The sequence below is a fragment of the Zonotrichia leucophrys genome, chromosome 1A (assembly GCF_028769735.1).
Source record: "Zonotrichia leucophrys gambelii isolate GWCS_2022_RI chromosome 1A, RI_Zleu_2.0, whole genome shotgun sequence".
Taxonomy (NCBI): Eukaryota; Metazoa; Chordata; class Aves; order Passeriformes; family Passerellidae; genus Zonotrichia; species Zonotrichia leucophrys.
Genome location: NC_088170.1, coordinates 72,649,500 through 72,664,875, shown reverse-complemented (window position 1 = coordinate 72,664,875; position 15,376 = coordinate 72,649,500). Strand labels below are relative to the sequence as shown.

General features: G+C 57.2%; 1 protein-coding gene across 2 annotated transcripts in view; it reads left to right on the top strand.

The window, feature by feature from the left end:
- Nucleotides 1-199: 199 nt before the first annotated feature.
- PPP6R2 (protein phosphatase 6 regulatory subunit 2) overlaps nucleotides 200-15,376 on the top strand; it is a 58,110-nt gene continuing 42,933 nt past the window's right edge. For both annotated transcript variants that reach the window (XM_064703143.1, XM_064703141.1), the window contains exon 1: nucleotides 200-319. The gene's annotated coding sequence lies outside the window, so the exon portion shown is untranslated. The remainder of the gene's footprint in view (nucleotides 320-15,376) is intronic.

Genomic DNA, 15,376 nt, shown 5'->3' with positions numbered 1-15,376 from the left:
GTCCCCGTCCCTGTGTCCCCATCTCCATGCGTTCATTCCCGTCCCCCTGTCCCCATCCCTGTCCCCGCGTCCCCGCCCCAGCCACGCCCACCTCAGATAGCACCGCCCACCAAGGACCACGCCCAACTCAAACTCCGCCCCCTCCCCCTCGGCCCCGCCCCTCTCCCCCGCCCTGAGAGAGCCGCGGCGCCGCCGCCATTTTGGAGCCGCCGCCGCCGCCGCTCCGCCGCCGCTGCCCGCGCAGCCCCGGCCGGCCCAGCCCGCGGGCCCGGCCCGCAGCCCGGCCCGGCAGCGCCCGAGGGCAGCCCGGCACCCGCAGGTGAGACCCGGCTGTCACCGCCGCCCTCGCGGGGCCAGGGTCGGGGCTGGGCCCGGCGCCGCGGACTGGGCCCCGCCGCCCCCCCGGCTCCGCTCCGGCCTCCCGGAGCCGCCCCCCGAGCTCTGGGGGTTCGGTACCGTTTGGGGGGTTAAAAACCTGCCCCGCCGAGCCGCTGTCCGGGGCTGGGCCGTGGTCCCGCCGCCTCGTTCCGTGCGGATCTGGGTTAAATCCGCCTGCTCTGCGCGTGACAGTTTCCTTTTGCCGTGTTTTGGTGCGTGCGGGGCGGGCTGGCGGGGCGGGGGGCTGGGGCTGCGGCCTCCCGGTGCTCCTGGAGCTCACCTGGCCGGCCGGGAGTGGCCGGAGCTGTCGGGAGTGGTGGCGGTGGCAAGGTCAGGGGTCAGGTCACCCTTCCTGCGACTCAGATCCCCCTCCTAGGGCTCAGCGCGCACTCCCGAGGGTCTGCTCACCTTCCGGGGGTCCCCTGCCCGAGGGTCACATCACCCCCCTGGGGGTCTGGTCCCTTTCCCGAGGGTCAGGTCCGCCTCTCGAGGTTCTTGTCCCCCTGCTGGGGGTCAGGTCAGCCCCGGGGGTCTGATCACCCTTCTGAGGGTCCCCCTTCCTGGGCTGTGGTTCCCCTCCTATGGGTCAAGTCCCTCTCGGCGGTCTGGTCCCCTTCTGGCGGGTCAGATCCCCCTCCCAGGGCTCTGCTCCCCTTCCCAAGGGTCTGCTCCCCTTTGCGGGGGTCTGGTTGCCTTCCTGAGAGTCTGACCTGTCCTCTGGGGTTCTGGTCCCGTTCCCGGGGGTGAGAGGAGAGGGATCAGTGGTCAGGGTCCCTCTCCGGAGGGTCTGGTCCCTTCCCGGGGTCAGGTCCCTGCCGGGGGTCACAGGAGGGGGCTCAGCCTCCCACGGGTGCCACCCTCCTGGGGACCTGCCCACCTCAGGGTGCAGAGTTTGCCCGTAAATGTCACCGTGCTGGTTTTATTAACGACCAGAAACCGGGGTAGGAGTGGAGGCCCCGCTGGAATCACCACAAGATTGATCTGACAGGAAAGCGGCTCCTGGCAGAGGCTGGGAGGGCCCTGCTGAATTTGAGGGCCTTGTTTTGCACCAGCTAAAAAAAAAACCAAACTAGGAAGTGAAAAAGAGAAACTGAGCGAACTTGGAGGGGCCTAAGAGGTTTTTCCTCGCTTGATTCCCCCACTTGGAAATCAATGTTTTAAAAACTTAAAGGTTGTTTTCATTGTTTATTTTGTGCCTAAGAAAGGAGAAAGTGGTGATTCCAGCCCTGCCCAGCCCTACAGGTTTGAACCAAGCTCTTAGGAGCAGATTTGGGTTATAAAGCTCTGTTTAAAGCCTGATGAGAGAAGAAACATTTATGTTTTCTCTTATTACTCTGACACTTAAAAGCGAACATGCTGCCAAAATACTTCAGTGGTAAAAAATACCCTTGGTGGATGGTAGTATAGGGATTTCCATGGCAACCAATGGTGATCTCATGGGAAGCAAAGTTAAATTTTGGGCTGTCAGTGGGAGCACATCATGGCCTGGGCTGGCCTGGGTGACATTTGCTCGGCAGAAGGTGCTGAGGGCTGGGGAGGAACAAACTGGTCTGAAACCAAGGCTTGTTCTCTGTGTGTACACTGATATTCCTGGTGCTTTCTGTACTTGCTTTGGATTAACGTTGGAATCCAAGGATGTGGGACGAGGTCCTGGCTGGCAGCGGGGACAGATTGGCGGTGCAGCAGCAGGTGCCTGTCGGGCAGGTGGTGCAGCAAAGGTTCCTGCAGAACCTCACGCTGGGGGAAGGTTTGTTGTGGGATGCAGGAGCTGGGGAGCATCTCCTGCTCAGCCTGGTGTTCCAGGAGCTCTGCGTGTGCTGTGGGAGGGACAGGGTGGATTTCTGACTTCACAAATTGGAAACTGTCAAAAATAATAACGACGAGGCAGCGCTGTGTGAGAGCTGCTGCTCGGGGGTTTGTTACCAGGAGAAAAGTGCTCTGTGGGCTTACAGGATTTTTGGGAAGCTCCAGGCCGCTGTTGGCAGAGCTTGCCTGGGGAACAGGGGGCTGGGGGGCCCAGCTGTGTTCCAGATTGGGATCCCCGGTCCTGATCACAGCTTCCCGGTTGGATTGGGAGACAGCTGGAGGGAATCCCATCCCTGCTGTCCCCCACAGTGAGATCCTGAGCGAGAAGGGGGTGTTGGTTGTTAGTGCTTCCTCTCCTCTTTGGTAGGGAGATATCCCAGTGTTTCCTGTGGTGCTTTTCCATGCTCTGTGCAGGGAATGCTTCATTTGACATCTCCCCTGAGTTTTCTGGCAGCAAAGGGGACCCAAAACTTTTCTTCCCTGAGCCCAGCAGTGGTATAGAGGAATTCCAGCATCACAGAACCATGGAATCTCCTGGGTGGGAAGGGCCCCCAGGGATCACAGATCCAGCTCCTGGCCCTGCACAGACACCCCAACAGTCCCAGCCTGTGCATCCCTGGCACGCTGTGCAAGCACTCCTGGAGCTCTGGGGCTGTGCCCGTTCCCTGGGGAGCCTGGGCAGTGCCAGCACCCTCTGGAATAGAGCCTGTCCTGATGTCCATGCTATCCCTGCCCTGGCACAGCTCCAGCTGTTCCCTGGGTCCTGTCCCTGCTCAGCAGAGTCTGGGGGCAGCTCCGGGCTGGGAACAGAGGGATGAGCTCTCCTGCTCTCCTTGCTGACTGCCAGGGGTGCAGGGAACGGAGGGATGAGCTCTCCTGCTCTCCTTGCTGAGTGCCAGGGGTGCAGGGAACGGAGGAATGAGCTCCCCTGCTCTCCTTGCTGACAGCCAGGGGTGCAGGGAACGGAGGGCTGAGCTCTCCTGCTCTCCTTGCTGAGTGCCAGGGGTGCAGGGAATGGAGGGATGAGCTCCCCTGCTCTCCTTGCTGACAGCCAGGGGTGCAGGGAACGGAGGGATGAGCTCTCCTGCTCTCCTTGCTGACAGCCAGGGGTGCAGGGAATGGGGGATGAGCACTCCTGCTCTCCTTGCTGAGTGCCAGGGGTGCAGGGAGCACAGGGATGAGCTCTCCTGCTCTCCTTGCTGACAGCCAGGGGTGCAGGGAATGGGGGATGAGCACTCCTGCTCTCCTTGCTGAGTGCCAGGGGTGCAGGGAGCACAGGGATGAGCTCTCCTGCTCTCCTTGCTGAGTGCCAGGGGTGCAGGGAACGGAGGGATGAGCTCTCCTGCTCTCCTTGCTGAGTGCCAGGGGTGCAGGGAACGGAGGGATGAGCTCTCCTGCTCTCCTTGCTGAGTGCCAGGGGTGCAGGGAACAGAGGGATGAGCTCTCCTGCTCTCCTTGCTGAGTGCCAGGGGTGCAGGGAACGGAGGGATGAGCTCTCCTGCTCTCCTTGCTGAGTGCCAGGGGTGCAGGGAACGGAGGGCTGAGCTCTCCTGCTCTCCTTGCTGAGTGCCAGGGGTGCAGGGAACGGAGGGATGAGCTCTCCTGCTCTCCTTGCTGAGTGCCAGGGGTGCAGGGAACGGAGGGATGAGCTCTCCTGCTCTCCTTGCTGAGTGCCAGGGGTGCAGGGAACGGAGGGATGAGCTCTCCTGCTCTCCTTGCTGAGTGCCAGGGGTGCAGGGAACGGAGGGCTGAGCTCTCCTGCTCTCCTTGCTGAGTGCCAGGGGTGCAGGGAACGGAGGGATGAGCTCCCCTGCTCTCCTTGCTGAGTGCCAGGGGTGCAGGTGGAGCAGCCCTGGGCTCTGTGCTCGGGATCATGACTCTGTGGATGTCATCCAGCAGGATGGTTCAACAGGGGCTGCGAGTCACAGTGCCTGAAGGGCAGGAGCTGCAGCTCAGCCGTAAAAATGGGCAAACTGGAATGCCAGGAAATAGGAGAGTCTCTTGTTGGAGTAAATCTTGGGTTTGGAACAGGAGTAGAACAAGAATAACTGGGAAATTTGGGTGCAAATGGTGCGGGAGAAACGGGTGAGGTCGGCGAGCTGAGAGCAAAGGAGGAGCTGGGTGCTTCAATCATAGGATCAAGGAATATCCTGAGCTGGAAGGGACCCACAGGGATCATCCAGACCAGCTCCTGGCCCTGCCTGGGACCCCTCAAATCCCACCCTGTGCATCCCTGGGAGTGCTGTCCCAGTGCTCCTGGAGCTCCGGCAGCCCCAGGGCTGTGCCCATTCCCTGGGGAGCCTGTGCCAGGTTGACAGAACTTCAGAGAACTTTGCAGGGAGGAAGGTTTGTGGGAGGTCTTGTTTTGCTGCATGCAGAGTTCCTGAAGAACTAATTGAGGAGTTAATAGAGTGAGTTAATGAGTGACGGCAGTGCTCGGCCGGGCTGTCAGACACTGAGCCTCGGCCGGGAGCAGCAGTTCCTCGCTCCTGGCCCTGTCTATAGGGAACACAGCCCTGCTCCCAGTTACATTCATGGGCTGCCGTGGTTTTACCTCCTTTTCATGGAAAATGCACAGATGTCGGGGTTTATGGAAGGCTCAGGGAAGGAATGTGGCCTCTGTGTGACCAGGAGTAGCAACAAAGGCTCTTAAGTGTCTCCTTTGATTCAATATTATTGGAAGCAGGAGTGTGTTGTCTTTCCTGGCTGCTGCTGTGTTTCTCTACTTGAGCTTTTCTTTTTCCCTCTCTGCTCCTGTTCCTCCCACCATCCTCCCCTCACTCCTGATGGACTTCCCTGCTCCTTGTTTTGATCCTACCCAGCTGCCAGCACTGTAATAACCAATATTGACATTACTATCGCTGCCTGGACTATTTTTACCTGCACCTTAACTCTGGTTTGGAGGGAAACTTGGGCAAATAAATATCAGTTATCTCAGGAAATGAAGCTTTTGCAGCCAAGTTTGAAAATATCAGACAAAAAAGGCTCAGATTTAGGTGGAATTTGAGTGTCACACATATTGCTATTGGATGAGGTGTGGAAGTGGGAAGTTCCATCTTTGTGTTTCTTAGTGCCTGTTAGTCCCAGATGGAGCAGAGGCACCTCGAGAGTGACAGTAATAAACGTCTGCAGGGCCTGAAGCCTGACCAGAATTGTCATTTTTGTCAGGGGCGCCTTTAAACCGAGCCCCACGTGGCACGGAGCCGTGACCGGGGGCTGTCACCGCAGCGAGGGTGAGGTGCTGTCAGGAGGAAGTGCAGCTCCTCAGCCTGAGCTGGCAGCTCTGCAGCTGCTGGGCTGGGATTGCTCCTCCTCGTCCTTCTCAGTCTCTCTTTGCTGTGTCCACTTGTTACCTGAGAGCCGGGAGCTCTGGGGGCGGCTGTCCCCGGTGTCACGGCACCCACACACCCCATTCCTTCCCCCGGAGTCAGCCCGGGGTGCCTGAGGACACCGGGATCAGCTGGGCAGGAGGGGAAGCTGGAAGGCGTGAGGGATAAACCTGCTGGTGAAATGGCAAAGGGCAGGGAGTCACTGGGGGCAGGCAGAGCTCAGAGCTCTTCCCTGCCCGGGGCAGAGTGAAAAGCTTCTCTGGCACAGCTTTCCACAGAATCTGCTGAGCTGGAAGGGAGCACAGGGATCACACATCCAACTCCTGGCCCTGCACAGACACCCCAACAATCCCAGGGAGGGGAGCTCCGGGGCTGTGCCCGTTCCCAGGGAGCCTGGGCAGTGCCAGCACCCTCTGGGGCAGAACCTTTCCTGCTTCCCAGCCTGACCCTCCCTGGCACAGCTCCAGCCGTTCCCTGGGTGCTGTCCCTGCTCTCAGGGAGCAGAGATCAGAGCTGCCCCTCGGGATGAGGCTGCAGTCCCTGGGGAGCTCTGAGCTCGGTCTCCTCCAGCTGGACATTCCAAGTGCCCTCAGCCGCTCCTTGTGTGGCCCCTCCAGAGCCTTCCCCATCCCCATGTCCCTCCTTTGGATGCTCCCCAGGAGCTTTAGTTGTTTTGTATGTTGAGGTGCCCAGTCCCAGGAGTGGAGGTGAGGCCTCCCCAGTGCAGAGCAGGTCAGTCCCCCCCGTTGCTGCTGTCCCTGATGCCCCTGAGACAGGGATGTCCCTCCTGGCACCAGGGCACAGCTCACTCAGGTCCCCCTTGCCATCCAGCAGGACCAGGTCCCTTCCCAGAGCTGCTCTCCAGCCTCCCCATCCCAGCCTGTGGGTGCATCCAGCTGCAGAATCCGGCACCTGCCTGTGTTAAACCTCACACTGCTGCTGCTTGCCAGCCCTTGCGTTTGTCCAGGTCTCTGCAGGGCCTCTCCCTTAGGGGAGGCAGCAGCTCCTCCTGGTTTTGTGCCATCTGCACACTTCCCTGGTGTCCCCTCAAGCTGCATCCAGGTCACAGTGAAGGTGCTGAAGGAGCTGGGCCTGAGCTGGAGCCAGGTGGAATTTGGCTTTGCAGGGAAACTTCCCGGACATCTGGACTGCTCAGCCCAGGGTTTGTGTGGGCCTGGCAGGGCCCCTGCTGCACTTGGGGGTGCCTGTGCTGGGAACCTGGGGTTGCAGTGGGATTGCAGTCCTGCAGTTTGCTGCTGCTCAGAGCTCTGTGGCCTGGAGTGACACTGATGAGTACAGAGTCACTTTGATTCTGATTTCCCCGAGCAGCTTTTGGAACAGTGGCAGCAGAGCAGAGCCTGGCATGGGAGAGGCACAAACCTGCAGGAGTGGGGATGGTCTGGCTGCTGCCGCCACAGGAAGGAAGAAGGAAATAGAACACAAGAAGCTGCTTCAGTTTCAGTTTTGTGTTCGATTCCTTGTGAGGACTGAGTTCTGTCACACCTCAGAGAACACACCGCTGGCTCTGCTGTGACATTTGGGTGGCAGTCTCTTCCTTTCCTTCCATTCCCGTAGCCCTGCACAGCCTGCAGCTCGTTCCAGCTCCTTGCTCGGCTGTGCAGCGGGCTGGGATGAGAAGGTTGTGTTTCCTTAGCTGTTTATTTGTGTTCTCTTCCCTCGGCAGATCCCCCGGGACGCCGTTTAATTGAATTCTTTTATGTTAAGATGGATTTCTTTTCTTTGAGAAGGATAATTGAGCCTGTGAGCTCACAGGTTGCAAACTGTCCCCGTGTCCCCGAGGCAGAGGACGAAGGGCAGGGTTGCCCCGTGCCAGGAGCGGGCAGGAGGCCAGGCTGCCCTGTGCTGGCACCGCGTCCGTGCGGGATGGCAGCGGCACGGCGCGGGCACGGGGCCAGCACCGGCAGCTCCGCAGCTGGAGCGGCACGGCAGCGCTGGCACCGGGCACGGCACGGGCACCTGGGAGCCAGGAGGGAGCACAGTGACAGGGCCAGGGCTGGCCTGGCATTTAACCAGGGCGTGGTTGGATGGCGCTGGCAGCCTCGTGGTGCAACATGTTCCTGGTGCGGCCGTGCCGCTGCTGGGCTCGCAGGGAGCAGGACTCAGACACCTCCCCTTCCTGGGAACTTCTGCTGCTGCTGCTGAGAGCCTGCAGCTCCTGACAGCACAGGGACTGGAGCTGCTGGAGGGAACCCAGAGAGGCCATGGGGGCGCTGGAGCCCCTCTGCTCTGCAGCCAGGCCAGGAGAGCTGGGAATGTTCACCCAGACCAGAGAAGGAACCAGGCAGAGCTGAGAGCCCCTGGCAGGGCCTGCAGGGGGACTGGGGACAAGGCCTGCAGGGACAGCACCCAGGGAATGGCTCCCACTGCCAGAGGGCAGCCATGGGTGGCATCTTGGCAATGAGCAATTCCTGCCTGGGCTGGCATTGCCAGAGCAGCTGGGGCTGCCCCTGATCCCTGCAGTGCCCAAGGCCAGGCTGGGCACTGGGGCTGGAGCAGCCTGGCACAGTGGGAGGTGTCCCTGCCCTGGCAGGGTGGCACTGCAGGGGCTCTGGGGTCCCTTCCCACCCAAACCATTCCAGGACTCTGCACTTCTGTTTCACTGAACGTGAGTCCCACTGCTGGAAGTTCTGCCGGGCAGTTGGAATCTGGGGCTGGAATGTGATGGGGTTGCAGCAGTGGGGCTGCACTGGTGTTGACAACAGCCATGGTTCTGGGTTAGGTTAAGTCAAGCTCAGCCCAGGGAATGGAATAGCCAGGTTATCCTGAGAGCCCTGAGCCAGACACCCCATTCCTGCTGAGCAGGTGCTCAGTCTGCACCATTTAGCAAATTGGAAAACACCAAAGGGTGCTTTTTCAGCTTAGCTCTGCAGTTTGTTTCCTTTTTATTTTTCAGTTGGAAGATTGTTTTTCTTTGTGCTCAGTTGTTATTTACTTCTTCTGCATTCTCCTAGTCCTTGTTCTCTGCCATGGTTAGAATGAGATGGTATTTAAAAGTCCCTTCCCACCCAAACCATTCTATGATTCCCTGATTTACTGTATCATTATTTAATGTTGTACTGTCCATGGTATACCCTAATTTTTCTTCCATGACTTTCTAAGTATTTCCCCTCCCCCAACAATGTGTTTCATACTTTGCCTTTGCTTTCCAGGGGCTGGAACCTCTCCCTAAGTTCACACCTCTGTGATGTAAATCCTCTTTCTGAGGTTCAGTGGTTCAGGGTTCCTTTTTTAGTCAGTGGAGGAGCCAGGTGCTCATTCCGTGTGTGTGCAGGGGTCTGAAGTAGCTGAGTTGTGCTGGAGAAGCGCTCCTTCCTCTCCTGCCAGGGAATCTGTGTGACTGACTGGCATCACTCGTCCTCAGCATGAAGAGCTGCACCTCGGGTGGGACCCAGCCTGGGCAGGGGACAGGGACAGGGACAGGACCTCCTCTGGGTCAGGCAGCTGAGGAGATTGGGCTGGGTGCTCCCCAGCAGCTTTTCCAGCCTGAGTGATTCTGTGAGTGTGGGACACTGAGCTTTAGCCACGTCCAAACCCCGAGCTCTGCCTGGGAACCTTCTCCCTCTTCCACAGCCCGTGGATGAGTTTGCTGCTGGAAGCAGGGAGGCATTCAGAACCCTGCAGATCTCTCTAGGGCCAAAGCACTGAACCAAATCCAAGCTGTTGTTGTGCACATGCCCAGCACAGCTGGTTTTCAGTTCTGTGAGGAGCATGGGGCACAGCTCTGCTGCTCCTGGCATCAGGAGAACGTGGAGCTGCTGGAGCAGGTCCAGAGGAGCCCAGCACGTTCATCCAGAGACAGCCTGGGAGAGTTGGGAATGTTCAGCCTGGGGAGGGGAAGGTTGTGTGGAGACCTCAGAGCACCTTCCAGGATCTGAAGGGATCCTAGAGAGCCAGAGAGGGACCCTGAATCAGCACTGGAGTGCCAGGACACAGGGAATGGCTTCCCACTGCCAGAGGGCAGGCATGGATTGGGTTAGATTGGATATTAGGAACAAATTCTTGCCTGGGAGGGCGGGCAGGCCCTGGCACAGGTGCCCAGAGCAGCTGGGGCTGCCCCTGATCCCTGGCAGTGCCCAAGGCCAGGCTGGGCACTGGGGCTGGGCACACACTGGGACAGTGGGAGCTGTCCCTGCATGGCAGGGTGGCACTGCAGGGGCTCTGGGGCCCTTCAGGCAGAGGACAGGGTTTCCCCTCCTGCTTCAGTGCCTGGCATGGGGAGCACCCAAAGCTCAGAAGTTTATCAATATTTTACTGAGTTTTTTCTTTCTGCTTTAGAGAAAGTTTGTTTAATTATGGCTGGTCCCAGACTGGTGGTGTGTCACTGAGGGCTCTGGAAACTCAAGGATGAGCTGTAAGGGGCTTTAGGGTGCCAGATGCTGGTGGGGGTTTGGGATAGGGTGCCAGCAGTGACTGCACACCCGATTTCATGGCTGTTACACTGTAACTTCCTCTTGCAAAAGAGGCAATTTCAGGCCTTCTGTTTTTCCTTCCCTTCTGTCACCTTTGTTCTGACACATGAAATTACTGGTGCAAGGCAGTGATGTTAGTGTGGGGAGTGCTTCCAGTGTGTCCATGGCCTCCCTGCTCCTGCTTTGCCCTCCATTTCCAACAGCAGCTCTGCTCAGGAATGTTGTGTCTTGCAGGAAACAAATGGCCACTTCATTTTTGACAGGTGAATTTTGGGCATCAGCAGCAATTTCCCCATGGAATAAGGGGTCAGGCCTTGGCAGGGGCTGCCCAGGGAGCTTTGGGGTGCCCATCCCTGGAAGTATCCCAGGAATTCCTGGAGGTGGCACTCAGGGCTCTGGGACAAGATGGGCATTGGGCACAGTTGGGGCTCCATGGGCTGGGAGGGCTTTTCCAGCCTCAGGGATCTCAAATACCTGGAAGCAAATGCTGAAATGAAGCAGTGCAGTTCCCAAGCACAAAACTGTTGAGTTATTTTTAGTTTCAGAAGAGGAAAGCAAGGAGAATTACTGAGTGTATCCTTGGGGTTTGGATCTGTGCTGGAGTTTTCCGAGGAGCAGTGGAGTGAGATGGGATCACCTGGTGGGCACGGGAGACTTTGGCCATGTGGGGAAAATCCTGTTGTGTAATCCCAGTTTGTTTGGAGCTGTGGACAGTGCCCTGGTCAGGAATGTGTCATTTTGGGAAAAGCAGGTGGGATCACCACCAGCCAACCAGCAGGGCCAGTGCTGGGGGAAGCAGGAGGATCTGCAGGGCCCTGCTGGGTTTAGGTTTTGGTGCTGTGGGGGCAGTTCCTGCTGAGGAAATGGCTGCAGTCCTGTGGGTTGGCCCATTCAGAGTCCTGGGGCAGTCACAGCATCCCAGGATGGGTTGGGGCCCTACAGCCCCTGCCAAGGGCAGGGACACCTTCACTGTCCCAGGGGTCTCCAGGCCCCACCCAAACCATTCCAAGAGAGCTATTCACGATCCCTTGTGCAAGGTGGACGTTCAGTTATTTTCCCAATGTTGGTCCAATCTCTAGGATTCTTTAATAAGCTTGGAAAAACAAATGTCATCCTTTTCAGTCTTTTGAAACTCTCACCCTACAGATACCGTGGCTTTTATGAGTGGTTTTGGTTATGATGGAGGGAATTCAGTCAGAGTGTGAGTGACTCCTTGGATTAGTGCTCCAAGCCCGAGTTGGATGGACATTTCAGCTGGAATGCTGTCCCCTTGCTGCTGCTCCATCCTTCCTCACTTCCCTGCCCTCCCTCCCTGCTCAGACATTCCTGCAGCAATGTTGGAAGCCGGTTTGGGGGGATGATCCAGCTGGTTATTTTTTGCTGCTAATACTGCATGGCAAAGGAAACCCATTTTTTCCCAGCAGTGCAGGTTTAGTACCCAGCAAGCCGTGGCCTCAGATCAGGAGTGTGTCCTGCTGGTTTGGGATTCCCAGAGCAGGTTGAGCTTTGATGTTCCTTTGTCCAGGTAAAACTCTGAAGGGTGGGTCTGAGAGTTCCCAGGGATTGTTTTCCTTTCAGGAGGTTTTATGATGGATGGATGAAGCCTGGCTCATAAATAGAGGTTAAGTGGTGCCATGCAGGGAGAACAGCCTTGGTCTGGGAAAGATGTTTTACCCAATTCTGAGGAATTGGGTGAAGGGGGAGGAATTTCCCCATGGAATGGGGGCTCAGGCCTTGGCAGGGGCTGCCCAGGGAGCTCTGGAGTGCCCGTCCCTGGAGGTGTCCCAGGAATTCCTGGAGGTGGCACTCAGGGCTCTGGGCTGGGGACAAGGTGGGGATCAGGCACAGCTGGCACTGGATGCTCTTTTCCAACCTCAGCCATTCTGAGCTCCTTCTGTAGAGTCTTTATTTATTTTAACTGCAAAACTTCTTAAGCTTTGTGTCTGTAATGCCCTGAAAGCTTGAGGAAATGAAAATGCATTTATTTGATGTCCTGTTTGAGGGCTCTGCTTCACTGAGGCCTCAGTTCTGGGTCCGTTGTGTGGAGGAGCATTGGAATATTCTGGTAGGAGCTGCAGTGTGTGACAGGCTGGGCTGTTCTGGTGAGGGACAGCCACAAACTCACCTTGGAGCTTTGAACTGGGATGAAGGAGCAGGAAAGGAGCTCAGCTCTCGTTTCACTGGCTCACTGGAGGCCGTGTGTTGATCAAATAGGCGTCTGTGGAACGGGCAGCCCTTGATCTCGCCGTGGGGTGCAGCAGGAAATCTCAGTTTGCAAATGCTGGCCCTCAGTCTGAGCACAAAGAGGTGTCTTCTGTAACGCCACTTTAGTCTGTGTGGGCAGCAGAGATGAAAACGTGCAAGGCCCACGGAAGGACAGATGGGATTTCTGTGAAACGCTGCTTGTGCACCCCAGTACGAACCAGCACCCTGCTCGCAGATCCCAGGCTGGTCACGAGCAGGCATTTCTGTGGGGCTGAGCTGCGGTGAGCCGGCAGAAAATGTCACTTGTTGCTTGGAGCAGACAGAGTAACCAGCCCTGAGCAGCATCAAAGTGATGCAGGCGGGCCGAGAGGGAGGAGCCTGGAGTCCTGCAAGGGATGGAAATGAAGCTTCAAGCACCCCAGGACTTTGTTTTGCTGCTTTAACATTCAAATGCAGTTGCAAATCTCACACTCAAAGTTAATATTTAATGGGAAGCCCCGAGTCCCCCTGGGGTTCCTTGGGACTGGTGTTGCTTCCATGGGGTCAGCACAGAGGAGCAGCTGCAAATACCAATCCTGCTGAATTATTGCTGAAATACTGATCACAGACTGGGAGATTGCTCTGCCCTCAGAGCTGATGTGAGCCCAGGAGCCCACAGAGGTGAATTTTAGGGATGTATTGAGCTCCATGTGCGCCAACTGAGCTGGTAAAAAAGGCCTTTTTTGTGCTGTTCTGTTCCCAGAGCGTTTGGGATCCTTTTCTGCAGCCTTTTCCTGCAGCTTTTGAAGTGCTGCGGTTTTGGTTTCTTCGTGTCTGGGTGTGGAGCAGTTAATTAAAAAAGTAACATTTAAATCGAGAAGCTGTGCAAATTCTGTCTTTAGCATGGGGTAGGGCAGCAATTAGGAGGCTGCTTAACGAGATACTGGGTGAGGATAAGGTTGATGATCAAAACAAAGTACTCCTGATATCATCTCTGTCTTTGGGAGCTTCAGAGGCCGGGAAGGATTAGAAGGAGCTCTTTATTTCGGGTGCACATTTGTCCAACACAGAGGCCTTCAAGGGTTTGTTGCCAGGGGCAGTTTTTTGTTAAAGAAAAAGCCCAGCACAGCCCCTTTCCATGCAGAGCAGCATCGCACTGTGCCTGTGGTTTCCTGCTGGTGGCCAGGGACCCTCGGCTGGTGCTGAGCTGGGTGGGAGCTTGCAGAGGCATGGGGACAGGCTGGATCCATGGCTGGGCACGGCAGGGTGAGGGCCAGCCAGGCCAGGTGCCAGGTGCTGCCGCCCTGGGCTCAGCTCCAGGCTGGGACAGGGGGCTGGAAAGCTGGGAACGGCCCTGGGGGTGCTGTGCCAGCAGCTGCACACGAGCCCAGGGGGCAGGAGGGCGATGGGCACAGCCCCAGGGTGGGCACGGCCCAGGGCAGGGACTGTCCCTGTGCTGGCCCTGCCCAGGGACCCCCTGGGATCCTGGGGCAGCTCAGGAGAGCCCTGGAGGGGCTGCAGTGCCCAGGGAGTGGGGCTGGGAATGGCCTGGAGCCCCGGCAGGGCTGGGGGAGCTGGGCAGGGGCTGAGCCTGGAGCAGAGGAGGCTCAGGGGCCCTGGGGGCTCTGCACAAGTCCCTGCCAGGAGGGGACAGCCAGGGAACAGGGACAGGAGCAGAGGGAACGGCCTCAGGCTGGGCCAGGGCAGCTCAGGGGGGATTCTGGGACAAGGGCTGGGCAGCCCTGGCACAGCTGCCCAGGGGGGTTTGGAATCCCCGTCCCTGGGTTGGATGGCTTTGCAGGGTTTTTCCAACCTAAATGGTGCCAGGATTTTGTAATGCAAATGCAGAGATCTCTTTAATTTGTCAGATATTAAGGAATAATGAAGAAATTCATCTTTGTAGCTCACAAGGGGAAAACAAAAGGAGATTCTTGGCAAACTGGTAAAATATTTTGGTTGAAATTTTATCTGTGAATTTTAAGTGTATCCCAGTGGTTTTCACTAAGCAGCTTGGGCTGGGGAATGTCTCAGGGAGCTGAGGTGCCTCTTTTGGGGGTGTGTGGCAATGATGAGCCCCCAGTGAGTTGGGATCGCTGCCTCCAGGCCTCTGGTGTGTCCTGCTTTGCCTTTAGTCAGGGATTCCAAAAAGAATTGAGCAAATGAGAGAGGCCGGCAGGAAAGAGAAGGGTGCTGAATGAGAATAGGGTTATGTAAAATCCTGATGTCAAAGGAGCTGTTTTAATTTTGTGCTGCCACTTGGGAGGGTGTCCCAGAGCTGCAGAGCTGCCCCTGGGGGAGAACCTTGCACAGGTCCTGTCCTTGGCTGTTCCTCATGGCTGGCATGGGATGGGCTCTGGCACGGTGTAATTGAGAACAGAGGGGCTGGGTTCATGCAATTGTGGAATCCCAGACTGCTGTGGTGGGCAGGGACCCCAGAGCCCCTGCAGTGCCACCCCTGCCATGGCAGGGACACCTCCCGCTGTCCCAGGCTGCTCCAGCCCCAGCCAGCCTGGCCTTGAGCTCCAGGCTTTGTGTAGGAAGCATTTCCTTTCCTCCTTTGGAGTTTCTCACCATCCTTGGTGCCTCCACCATTCCTCTGAAGAGAAATCCGCAAAGGTCTTGGATTCAGTCTTTGCTGTGTTAAAGATGAATGTGGGAATTATTCCATCTTGGAAGCAGAGACAGACTGTGTTGCTCAGGAGTCTGAGGTGGGAGCCTAAGGAGTTGAGAGAGCTCTGAAATCACTGAGTAGCTCATGATTCTCTTCCCCTGGCAGACTGAATCCCAGAATTCCAGAAATACTGAGGCTGGAAAAGCCCTTTGGGATCCCTGAGTCCCAGCTGTGCCCAGTGCCCACCTTGTCCCCAGCCCAGAGCCCTGAGTGCCACCTCCAGGAGTTCCTTGGACACCTCCAGGGATGGGCACTCCAGAGCTCCCTGGGCAGCCCCTGCCAAGGCCTGACCCCCTTTCCATGGGAAATTCCTGCTGAATTCCTGCGGGATGGTGACTTCTTGTCTCCCTTGTGCAGCACTCATGGGAGGAGGACTCTGGGATGTGCCGGCAGCCCCCATCAGGGCTGACCTGAGACATTTCCAGGGTGCTCTGAATTCTGGGCGGTGTTTGCTTCTCTCTCAAGGAAATTTGGGTCCTTTTTAGGGAAGTGAAATTGTGCAGTCGAGAAATGTTGATAACCCAAATGATCCAATTTCTTGGGGATAAAAATACCGGCGAGTGTAAATTGTTGTGAGG